Source organism: Myotis brandtii, unplaced genomic scaffold (genome assembly GCF_000412655.1).
Source record: "Myotis brandtii unplaced genomic scaffold, ASM41265v1 scaffold52, whole genome shotgun sequence".
NCBI classification, from domain to species: Eukaryota; Metazoa; Chordata; class Mammalia; order Chiroptera; family Vespertilionidae; genus Myotis; species Myotis brandtii.
In genome coordinates, this window is record NW_005369826.1 from 181,419 (window position 1) to 194,808 (window position 13,390).

Sequence of the window (13,390 nt, forward strand, 5' to 3'; positions counted from 1 at the left end):
AAAACCCAAATTTCGACCTTAACCCATACCCATACTAATGTTAATGTTCTTATTAGCATATTCTCTATAACTGTAGTTTTCAAAATTGATTCTATCACCCAGCTAGTATTATTTGATCCTGTTTCTCTCACCTGTCTTATTCATTCTTGCATTTTGGGTTTGTTTGTTTTATTAAAGTCAGGCAATTCAAATGGTCACATAAAGGCTAATGAGATGGAAATGCTAAGATCAGCACCCATGTGAAATATTGCCATTCCCATATAGGGCTGCACATCATCAAGTAAATAGGGTGAGAGAATGTGGGTATGGCAAATCCATCTTTGAGTGATGCTATTTGGGGGATGGGGAGATTATCTAGCATAATCACTAGGAAGCATGTGCTCCTGAAATAGTTTGTAGTGTTGAAACGAATAATTTGATTTGAAATAAAATTCCCTGATAAGTCTGTGCCACTAACTTATCGATAATGATGGTGGCTATTATTTTTTAAGTGTTTTTGAGGAATACGCAAACTTAATGTATGAAGTTTAAATAAACCTGCAGTGTTTCTCCTTAGTGTTACACTTAGTTTTTGTTCTTTTGAACTCTCACTTTTTGATATCTATTCAAAAGAGGAAGCATTCCCCTGAAGTAGAGAACAAAAAAGAAATTCTAATTACAGTATCTATGAAAATCAGAGAAATTCATCACATTAAGATAGTACGAATTTTGAAAGTGTTTAAAACAACTATTCCTATCCCCCAACGTCGTATGATTTCCTGAAGCATAGAAAACTCTGTTTATAGCAGTTTAACTTTTAATAGGTCAGTAGTTTTTAAGAACACTAAAACCAAATCTAAGAAGCCAAGTAATTAAGAGAGCTCTATATCAATAAGATATATTCGTTATTTTGTCACTTCTGTATTCTCAGCTATAAATTTAATATCAGAGAAATGCTTCACTGCTTCATTCTAAATCCTGTTTGAGCCAACATGGGAAAATATATTGTTTGGATTTCCTAATAGGAAAATATATATATATATATTTGAATTAAATAGCTGCTCCTGCAAAAATGAAAATATACTGTTTGGATTCCCTAATAGGAAAAATATATATATTTGAATTAAATAGCTGCTCCTGCAAAAAGAAACTTGGAATTTACCTGTGCTCTGTCACATCTGTAGCATATTTTCTATTAAAAATATTTCTTGAGTCTTAGCGTCTGCTTGGTTTTGGTTATCTAAGCTGCAGTAAGTAGCCCTGGGAGCCCTGAAGGCACACCCCACACACTTACACTGCCTGACCTGAGGTCACAAGTAATGGCTGCAAGCTAATTGATTGAGAAAGGCTTGTCTGGCGGGCCTCTCAGCGTCCTCCCTTTACATTCCTGACTCCTGTGACAGAGGCACTGGCCGCTCAGCCTAGCAAGGCAGGAAAAAAGAGAGGAAGTTCCTCGTTCTGATTACACTCGGAATTCCCTTGTAGTGAGCTTACTTCTCTCCACCCACTTCTTCCCAAGAACTCCTTCCCTTGAAGGTGAACAACGTTAAGCCTGATCCCAGAGTTACCCGCAAAGTGACTTGAGCCTTTCTTGAAGGGAAAGGACAAATGACGTACTCCCGGCGGTGGGGAGCGTGTGGAAATGATATTAAAACTTCAGCAAAGTGCACAGCCGCACGAGGCAGAAGCCGGGACCCAGATTGACAGGCAAATAAGCCAGCTCCAGCTCGTGCACGGGGCCTCTGGGTGGCAGCTCTGGGCTAGTGGGTGTTGGACAACTATAGGCAAAACTGAAATGGACCAGGGGCAGAAAATAGCTCACTTTTACGCCACGCAACCGTTGCTGTCGCCTGGTGAGTGCAGATTTAAGATTTTCTTTAAAATAGACTCTCTCTGTTGTAAAGCCAGTGGAGAAATCTCTCGTGCTCTGAGGGGAATTATAGCAAGAGCATTGCTTGTAAGTTCTCATAAGGCGATTTGCTTTTGTTTCTGCTTGGTTTCACATTAAACTTGGCAGTGCTCACGGAGGAATACAATATTTGTATTGTCTCGGTGTCCTTTTTTCTTAAAATGGTCCTTTTGTTTAAGGCATGCTTTCTCTTTAAGCTGAATAAATATTGTTTTAGGCAAATCAGGTGTGGAATAGATAATGGGGGAACCACTGTGTGACAGAAGAGATGTAAACATTTCATTTAGTCCAACTTTGTGTCACTTCTCATGGTTTCGTGTTTGCTGCCTTATCTCAGGAATATGTAGCACAGTGTGTATGGAAATAGCTTTGTGTGAGAATTCCTGGGAGTTAAAGAGTCAGGGCCTGTGCGTTGTCCGACTGCCAGCAAGACTCGCTGGGGTGTCCTCTTATTTTTAACCTAAAATAGGAAAAACAAGTGCATCTATACATATTAAAAAAGTAAGTGTGTGTTTTGATTTCTACAGTTGCCTTCTTACAGTCGCTGTGTGTTATTCCTGGCAAAGGGTCCTTTAAACGTGTTTTGAGAAGTAGCATGCAAACTTCTTTTGTTTCTTTATGTTTTGTTTGCTCACATTTCTCTGTTGAAACTTTGCACACAGTTTATTTTCTGAATTTTAATGACCTTGAAACAAGACTGGGTAATGTTCAGTGCAGATATTTCAGTGCAAATGCCTTGGAAATGAGTAAGCATGCTTTTCTGGGAGGGAAAAAAGCAACCTAAGTGTAAATTGGGCTTAATTCCTCATTTAAGCATAAATAGAATCCTATTTTAAATGTGCTGCATGTTTAAAAAAATCAGAACCTTCAGGGAGAAATGTTATAGGAGACATTCTTCTTCAAAAACTGAAAATGTAGTATTATTGTTTTAATAAGTACCAGACTATTATTGCTGTCATTGAGTTTGTTTAAAAAGCAGTTGTCTTATGAAGGTGACTGCATTAGATGTTAGCCAATGAATGAAGTGAAAAACATATCTCCCACACTGCTGCTTTGCTATCTTACAGAGGAGGTCTGCATTGTTATGTGTTTCACCTCCACTGAAAATATTTAAAGAGCAGCTCCTTAATATAAATTTTGAATAATCATTTTAAAAATAAAACTGACTACAGGAAGCTCCTTATGTTTTGAGACTTACAGCCTCCGGTTGCTAAAGCAAATGAATAAATGGAAAAATATACTGAAGTAACTGTGAAGCAATAAAACTTCACAATAAAGGGAGGAAAACTTTCAAAGAAGAATGAATGTGTTTTTGCTTAGAAGGCAATTTTGAGGCATTACTTTGCTCTTCTCTTTCAAAGATTTATGGAAAACTATCAACTGTTGCAAAACTAAGAGTCTTGACTTTAATACAAGAACTCTGTGTAAGAAGGATAATTAATTTTGAGCTACTCCTATGATTTGATACAAGCTTCTTTCAATAATTGCAAAATGTGACTGATAAATCCTTTTCTAGAGGAGTTCTTTATGCTCATCACCTGTTACAGTCATTCTTTCTTTTCTCTCACAGACACATTTCCTACTTGTTTATTAGTAGTACAGGAAAGTGAAAGTCTTTTTTTTTGAGAGAGAGAAAATGTTGAAGTTTTCTCATTTGCATGGGCCTTTTGAGGTTTTGGGTTTTTAAAATTATATTCTCATCAAAATTGCCAAGGTGTTTTTAATAAGGTCTTTGATATGTATAGTCAAGAAAGGAGGTGTCAGTTGTTTGTTTTTTTGTTTTAATATATCTCATTAAGTAAAGTTAAGGTGTGGCTGAGGGTTTAGGGAAGGCTTTGTCAAGAGATCAGCCTTTTGAAAATTTCTCCCTTTAGTATCAAAAAAAATTGATACTATGAAAAAAAATGTTTACCCCTTACCTATTCTCTTCAAACCAGTCAAGAGACAAGAAATTAAAGGCAACTTCATTATTTTCCTTGGTTATAGCTAACCACAACTCAAGAAGTTACTCTGCTATGGGGAGGGGCTACAAATGAATGAGGTTCCCTTTCATGGAAGGACATAAATTGTGATAAACAAAAGAAAAAAGATCAACTGTTTAATTTTCCTAACAATTAATCTTAAACTTATGTCTTCGCTCTCTTCTGTTCATATTTGCTTATTGATTATTTGTTGAGGTGAAGGCATCGTTTAAAAACTGAAATCCACCTTAGCATTATTTTATAGCCCTGGTTTTAAGAAGGTATATATTTTCTTATGTAAGGCTAGTTTTCCACAGAAGTTTAAATTATGTATTAGATTAATAGGAAACAATGGAAATATGTTCACAAATTAATTCTGGGGTTATTTCTCTTAACTCTATCTAAAACATATTGGCGATTCATTGTTCTTCCTCTAGGATATTATATTACACCAGTTTAGTGTGTGTGTGGTGTGTGTGTGTGTGTGTGTGTGTGTGTGTGTGTGTGTTTGCATTTATGAGCTCACAACAAGGGCAATAGAGTGGTCTGGACATGTGATAGGATTATGACACTCCTCAACTTACTTCCTTAATTCTCATGGCCACTAAATTTCAATATTTTTCTGTACCCCTGCAGCTGTAGACATTTGTTACAGTGAAATTATACCTTCTCTATTGAGAAAAAATATCATAATGGCTGTACTTTTATTTAAATTACATTTAACAATTGTTTTTTAATTGATTTATTTAACCAAAATATAGGACAGAATCTATAGGATTAGATTATTTTGTTTCTAACAAATTGTGGGTCCTCTATAGGTATTCTACAGAGTTGCAATAAGGTATTTATTACTCTTCTTACAGGGAAAGAGCATAGTGATTGTTCAACTTTGTAGAAACTTTGATCTTAGGAATCACATCTTTCTTAAATTATGAAAATCTCTAAGAATTTCTTTTTAAAATTGTTTCTTTATTTCTAATCTCCTTTTTTCTGGAACACTCTAGGAAATGTATGTGTAAGCTTCATAATATATCAGACATATGTCTTAAGTTGTCTTTTACACTAATTTATATATGTTTCTGTGCAGCATTTTTGGTGAATTTACTCAGAATTATCTTCCAATCTACTAATTTTTATTTTTACTATTTCCACTAATTGATATTTTTCCCATGGTCACTTTTATTGTTTTACCTCTACTTATTTTTTGGAAAATTATATTGATGTTATTTCTTATTTTGTGTCTTTAGGGATACTAACATGCTTACTTGGAAATTCTGAAATTTATCTATTATTTTTATGTCATCTGGAATGACTTCATTGCCTGTTTTTTAAACTTTCGCTGGTAATTTATTTTTTTTTTGGTATGACTTCACATGTCTTGGGATTTTGGTTTTCAGTCCCAACATAAGTGAGAAGGATTTTTAAAAATTCTCTCATTGCTAGCCAGTGCTGCTCTCTACCCCAACCTCACAATCTCTGATAACGAAGATATCATAGATCTAGTCACCAAGTCAAACAACCGTTTGCCCCAGATTCTGACTGACAAATTGTAGCTGGTTCTTCTGGCCTCCCTCCTACACAGCTCTATGTAAACCAGGCTTCAGGGGGATAGTCAGTTATTCAACTTCCTGTTATCTCAGATTTCAGTCAGTAAACATGACACTGATTTGCACTCCCTGTGGGCAAGTGTGGCACCTCACAGATGTAGGGAATCCTTTGCCTCTCATTCAAGAATCCAGCAGTTTCTATTCTATCAGTGGTTCTGGGAAGTGTTTAAGTTGTTAATATCACTGTTACATTATCTTATTTAATATTTTATCTATTATGGTTATTGTTGAAAGCAAAGGTGAGAGGCTCAAGGAATCACTTCAAGAATCACTAGATTACATTAAGAACAGTAGTTGATAACTTAGACATTAAAAAGAAGGAAATCCGCCCTAACCAGTTTGGCTCAGTGGATAGAGCATCGGCCTGTGGACTGAAGGGTCCCAGGTTTGATTCGAGTCAAGGGCATGTACCTTGGTTGCGGGCATATCCCCAGTAGGGGGTGTGCAGGAGGCAGCTGATCGATCTCTCTCATCGATGTTTCTAACTCTCTATCCCTCTCCCTTCCTCTCTGTAAAAAATCAATAAAAAATATTAAAAAATAAAAAATACAAAAAGAAGGAAATCCTGCCAATTGAGACAACATGGATGAACCTTGAAGGCATTATGCTAAGTGAAATAAGTCAGATAGAGATAAACCTCTACTGCGCGATCTCGCTTACATGTGGAGATGTAAAAAACCCAAACTCATAGAACAGAAAACAGATTGGGTAGTTGCCAGAGTCAGGCATTGGGGGTGGCGGCGGGGGTGGCGAGAATGGATGAAGATGGTCAAAAGGTACAAACTTGCAGTTATAAGACAAGTAAGTTCTGGGAGTATAATGTACAGCATGTGACTATGGTTAACAACACAATAATATACTAGTGTATATTTGAAAGTTTTTAAGAGGGAAGATCTTAAACATTTTCATTACAAGAAATGTATAACTATGTGAGTTGATTGATGTTAAGTAAAGTTATTGTAATCATTTCACAATATGCACATATATCAAATAAGTATGTTGCTCATTTTACACTTATACAGTGTTGTATGTCAATTATATCTCAATAAAAGTGAAAAAAGAACAGTATTTGGTCAGGATAGAACCCTTGATAAAAATCAATATTTAAGGAACAGATAAAGGAAGAGAAGGAGTTCAAAAGGAGACAGAGAAAGAATTGTAGCTATAAGAAATATATTCCAAAATTAAGTTCCTTGCATAATAATAAACTTTGTTATTTTTATTGTGTGTGGTTTTGTGCAGGGTTGTAAATTTACTGTCACAATTATGAAATTAGGAAGACAAGTTATAAAAATATTAAGAAATTAAAGCCTTAAGTGTCTATTGTATTCTATCACTTGGTTTTACTTTAACATCTGCCAGTCACTAGTGGAATGACTTTTTAATTCATGTAATAACTAGGAAAATGAAAACTTCTGGGGGAAAACATATAATTTATAAGCTATGTATTTATTGGTTTATTAAGTGTTTAGTATTATGTATGTCATCTTTTATACAGGATTGGGAAAAATTAGATTTACAGTTGTTCCTATGGAAATAATACAATAATAAATAAATAATAATACAAGAATAAACTGTTTTGCATATTCAAGACTGTAAACCTACTTTTGTCCCACCCTCTATTCCATTCATCTATAGATATTATATCATAGATCAGTCATCCTTCTTGTCTTGGTATATTTTCTTGACAACTTGATTCTCCAGTTATACATCTGACAAGAGGTTAATATCCAAAATTTATTCAGAATTAATAAAACTCAACTGGAAAAACCAACAAACAGATTAAAAATGGGCAAGAGACCTGAATAGACACTTCTCCAAAAAGGACATACAAATGACTAATAGATATATAAAAAAGATGTTCAGTGTCACTAATCAGTAGAGAAAGGCAAATAAGATATCACCTTATCAGTGAAGCGAGAATGGCTATCATCAATAAATCAACAAACAAGTTTTGGCGAGGATATGGAGATAAGGGACCCCCCGCCCCTTTGTGCACTGTTAGTAGGATTGCAGATTGGTACAGTCATTATGGAAAACAGTATGGAGTTTCCTCAAAAAATTAAAAATGGAACTGCCCTATGACCCAGCAATTCTATTCCTAAGAATATATCTGGAGAAACCCCAAACACTATTTCGAAAGAATATATGCCCCTCTGTGTTCATTCCAACCTTAGTTACAATAACCAAGAATTGGAAGCAGCCCAAGTGTTCATCGGTGGGTGAGTGGATAAAAGAGCTGAGGTACATTCACTCAATAGAATAGTACTCAGCCATAAAAAGGAAATTTTACCTTTAGCAACAGCATGGATGGACTTAGAGAGCATTATGCTAAGTTAAATAAGCCAGTCAGAGAAAGACAAGTACCGTATGATTTCACTCATATGTAGAACCAACTGAGCAAAATAAACTAACAAAATAGAAGCAGACTCATAGATAGAGACAGACTGACAGCTGTCAGCTAGGGAAGGGGGTTGCAGGGCTGGGTAAAAAAGGTGAAGGGGTCAAGGAAAAACAAAACAAAACTCATACACACAGACAACAGTATGGTGATTACCAAAGGAAAGGGGGGATGTGGAGAAGTAAAAGAGGTTATAGAGGGAATAAATGGTGATGGAAGGAGACTTGACTGGGCAGTGAGCACACAATATAACATGCAGATTGTGTATTATAGAATTGTACACCTAAAACCTGTACAACTTTATTAACTAACGTTACCCCAATAAATTCAATAAAAAAGACAACTTTATTCTAATGAGTTTTTGTTTGCCTTTTATATCTTGGGTATTTGCACACTTTCATCTCTATCTCTACCTTTTTATCGGGAATGACATCAGATATAGGGAAACCATGGCCAGGATTTTTTTACCTTTCGAACGTAATACTTGGGCATCGTGATATTTTCTGTTCTTTCAAGCCTTTTAATTTTTTAAAACTATTCATCGTTTCTGGTTCTGAGATTACTCCAAGATATATCTATTTTAAACCTTTTGAGGTATTTGTTTTTTACTTGTTTTCAAGAAAGTCCATTTTTCTCATATTTATTTTTTTATGGAACTTTTATTTATTAGTCTGTCTTCTCAGAGTACAAATGTGTCTGCGGTTTTCTTCTGGCCTTTCAGTTGCATTAATGTGTTCTGTCTGGATTCTCTTACCTTTCTTTCTGGAAGGTGTGGTGGATTTCTGGATTCATATCTCATAATGTGTTACTTTGTAGTGAAATTCCTGCCCAGTCTTCCATTACTCACTTGTACCGCCATTTCTAGTTGCTTTAAGGTTCTCCTACACTATTCATTGCTGACACTGTTCTCCCCTCAGCAGAGATTTTTACTTTATTTTCTATAAAATATCTGCCTCAACAAAGAAGAAGTAAACATTTAAATCTCAAAACTGAATATGGTATTCCTTAATATCAGTCTTTTCTGTGTTAAATTTTAATATCTTATATTCAGTGATAATTGGCTTTCTCATTTGTTCTCATCAGCTCAATCAATATTTTCTTGTCAGTCAGATATAAATTAGTAAGAGTAGATTTTATATGTTCTTGAAGGCAAGCTATAACAACACAATATCGCAAGATTTTTACAATATTCACTTGTACTATTTATGCACTAGAAATTGCATAGAGGCAATGTCACAGGAATGTGGCCCAAATCATCTAGGTTTAGAACACTTGAATCAACATTTAGAATTCTTGTCTCCTGTGATCAATGCTTACTAAATGTTATTAACCTTTTAATCACTGTTATGTATTTACCAAATCAATTAAAATTATTCATTGGTTGACTAAAAATAAAGTTATAAACAGAAATTTAGAAAAGCAACATTGATACTTAATTCACACAGACAAATTGATCAATAGATACCCCTAATCTCTTTCCAGCCACTCTGGCAGATGCTTTGGGATCCACAGAAAAACATCTGACACAATTCCTGCTCACCAGCAGCTGAATAGCATTAGAGAGAATTAACTAGCACACAAAAAAATATTTTTAGAAACAGGCAGAATGTTAAAACTTTTTCAGAGGATGAACCATTATCAAAGGAATATTATAGAAGTACCAACACAGGTGAAAACATTCTGAATGAATTGATACTATATATTATTTAAGACCAAAACATCTGCTTGGCCTGGAGTGATGAGAATGATTAGGACATATGTCCAGGAATTAAAAAGTCTAGCCAAATGAATTCAGTGGTAGCCAGAAGGTCTGGAGGCCAATTCCATACAGATGTAACAAATTCCAGGAGAGTAATTATGTCCAAATAGAGAAAGTGTTAGACCCAATCTGCAGCATGGGGATGGGTTCAGCACTGGAGAAAAGATGAGATGGCCATTTGAGTCAAAGTAGGGTCATTCCAGCAAATCCTTCCAAAAGAAGACCATTGTGGCATTATTTATTATTCCCCACTGCAATAATTGGCTGACCATTCAGCAGCTCTATGCTAATTAGGCTACATTTATTGATATAAGAGATAACATTTCGGCATCTTAAAAGTTCTAGCATAGTCCAGAAGTTTAGAACTTAGAGCACTGTGCCTTGGGAAGATTTCTGCTCATCGATTCTTCCCACCTTGTAATTCACCAACATCAACCTCCATAGCCTCACATTGTAAGTTTACACATGGAAGGATTTTATGGTCCTGACCTGGAAGTGGAATAATCAATCCCACCCTCATTCTGCTCTTTAGAACTCAGCCATAGGACCAGAACGTGCTTGAGTAACTCCAGTAAATGTCATCTATCTGTGTCCCCAAGAAGAAGCGTCCCAACCACTGAATCAGATAATACACTTCTGTCGTACATACAAAGCTCTGAGTCAGGCATTGTGGTGAGCACATACATAACCAAGACACACCTTTTCCTTCAAAAGTCTTAGGTAGAACTATATGTAAGTAAATGTTAACGCAGTGCCAGATGAAGTACCCCTGTAACAGAGGGGTAGAGAATCTCTTGCGAAGGAAGGACATCCTGGAAGAGGCAATATTTGAGCAGAGCTTGAAGCACAGAGGGGCTCACCATCAGGTAGAGATGGAAGTTACTGCCTGAAAAGTGACATGACAACAAGTAGTTATCAAATGGTTATGAGCGTCTATGATAGTTTCAGAGGTAAAGATGTCTGAGAGAGATTTTGAAACTACCACATGGCAGACCTTTAACACCCTGTTTATAATTCAAGAGCCATTTCAAAATCTGTAGTTTATGCTTAAAAAAGTAGTGTTCAGAACACATTAGAATTAAAGAACTCTAGGATAGAAGTCTTGGGAAGCTACTTGAACTAAGGCAGCGGGAATAGAACTGAGAAAACAATTAGGCAAACTACTTGAAAAAAAATAGATTTGAAAAGACTTTGAGATTATGTACACTGGTGATGAATCCAGAGATTTTGTATTTCACTAATAGAGTGTTCTCAAATGTTAATCCTTGGCAATTATTTGATGACTTCCAAAGAGCATTTACAATTGATTTTATTAGCTAAGTGACTATTAAAATCTTCCCAGGCAAGAAGTTTTTTGGAGTTTGAGCAATGACGTCTCTAGAAGCCTTGAACTTTAGAGAAGCACAAGAGATATCTTCTATTGTAGCCACATATTACCATATTTTGAAAAAATAATCTTAGCAAGAAATAACACGAGATAGAATACCTCCCCCTTTCTAAACTCTAACTAGGCAAATGTATTCCTTTTATCTTCAACTGCCTTCTCTTGACCCAATATTCACTCAAAATTCTCTTCTAGACATTATGAGGATACAGAAATTCCTTGTAAATTTTGCAGAAAGTTAAGTACATTTTAGAGAGTTTAAAGGTTTTAGGAGTCCTTTTAATTCTAGACTTCAGTGATGGAAAGAGTAAGCCCGAGTGCTTCTCAAGTGCACATGTAAGTCTCTTCTGCACATTAAGAATATTCATTACTTAACATGCTCTCTGGGAATGAGGGTTTAGAGAGCCACTTTTCCCCATTTTTTATGATGCAAGGGAAGTATTTAAATGTTTAAGGACTAAAATAGCCTCTTGAACTCCCATTAGACCTGCTAGTAACAATTTACCTGATGTAAAACTACAAATAGTATTAATGTAGAATCTTTGAGGCTTGATTTCCAGGTGTTCTGCCCTGAGAATATTTTTTCATTAGCTACTAAAAATGTTACTCCTCTAAGAAGAGAGCCTAACCCTTGTTAAGGTCAAAACAAAAGATCCCCATTAATTCCTGCAGAGAAGAGGTAACAGAATTTAGGTGACAACCATAGTGTTATAATTCATGTTACTTTCAGATCAATAATTTATCTAAAAGGATTCCAACTTTCAGAGAAATCTTACTTCCATTAGCATATTATATGCTATGTTTAAGTTGAGACTACCAATTGGAAATACAGTACAATAGCATAATTCAAATAAAAGTGCATTAATTATAATAAAAAACATCATCAACTATTATGGTTTTCAAATGAATTTTAGTTACAATGGGTAGTATTTATGTGCTTTGAAATAATTTGATCTAAGGTGTAGCTTTCCTTTAAATAATGCATAAATTTTCAAAATATTAAAGACAGAAAAAAAGGACTTCCTAAAAGTACCCAGGGTTAGTTACATTCATTGGTTCCTTTTCATTGATGATATTTAGAAAATGGGGAGAACTTTTTAAAGTATGTGGGGCCTGGTCGGTGTTGCTTAGTGGTTGAGAGTCGACCTATGAACCAGGAGGTCAATCAAAGCAGGTTCAATTCCCAGTCAGGGCACATGCCCAGGTTGTGGGTTCAATCCCCAGTAGGGGGTGTGCAAAAGGCTGTCAAGCAATTGATATCTCTCTCTCTCTCTCCCTTTCTCTCTCTCTCTTTCCTTTCTAAAATCAGTAAAAATATATTTTTAAAGTAAGTGGGAAAAGGAGTGACCGGGTATCAGATGATAACGATTGAGTTTAGGCTACTCTCTTATTTGCCACAAAACTTACCTGAGCTTTTAGTTTTATCCAGGATAACCACTCTATCCACCCCATAGAGTTATTCTGAGGAACAATTATTACATGTTTCAGCATTTAGAAAGAGAGGCAAAAACATTCCTGCCATCTTTCCACTATTGTCAAACTATGATGGCTTAACTAACTTCGCTCCCATGGCCTATGTTGTGTCTTTCTGATCAATCACAGTTCTTTAAAGTAGTCTTGTTACCAAGTCTACCAGTTTCTGTTTCACCACCTGAGAGAATAATACATTTTCTGCATTTCAATAAAGTGAAATACTGGAACAGTGATGAGGATAAAGAAAGAAATTTTATGCTATAATTGGCTGCTGCCACAGGCTTTTTTTTCTCTCTCTCTCCACATTGCAATTCTTATTGTATTATACCACTGTACTAAAATTACCCATTGATTTTTTTTTCAAATGTCTTGGTGTTTGATTTTGGTATTTCTTCAAAGCTATTTCATGTACTAGAATCTATGATTAGAAGATTAGGCTAAAACTGTGTAGTTATCAGATTTTTTTCATAAGGTTTATTTACGGAGTTCAAATAAAACCATGACTAAGAATATTATTGATTTTAAAAAAATAAAATAAAGATGAACTATACTGACTTTTTAGTAGTATGCAATTGAAGGGAAAATTGCTCTGTTAGTTGATGTTTTAAAATTTCTTATAACCATTTCTCCTACTTTGTAGAATGATACTAGAGAAGGACTAAGTATTTAGGATACATAACTTATTTAAATAAAACAGCAAAAAAGAAAAGTGAGAAGTAAAAACAACCTCTGAAGCTAAGTTTGGGTGAGATACTAGTACATTGGGTAGTATGGAGATTTGATATGTAAAATAGAGCAAATTTCATATAGGTATGATTGGAACAGGCTAAAATATTTCTGATTAATATAAAACTTTATCAAATATCTTGAAAATTGTGAAGGAATAGGTGGGTCATCAGTGCAAATATTGAATAGGA

The 13,390-nt window shown here is 35.1% G+C and overlaps 1 long non-coding RNA gene across 1 annotated transcript in view; it reads left to right on the forward strand.

Annotated features, from left to right (window-relative positions):
* The first annotated feature begins 1,517 nt into the window (after positions 1–1,517).
* LOC102248177 overlaps positions 1,518–13,390 on the forward strand; it is a 93,131-nt gene continuing 81,258 nt past the window's right edge. The window contains exon 1 of the long non-coding RNA XR_314222.2: positions 1,518–1,832. This is a non-coding gene — a long non-coding RNA (uncharacterized LOC102248177). The remainder of the gene's footprint in view (positions 1,833–13,390) is intronic.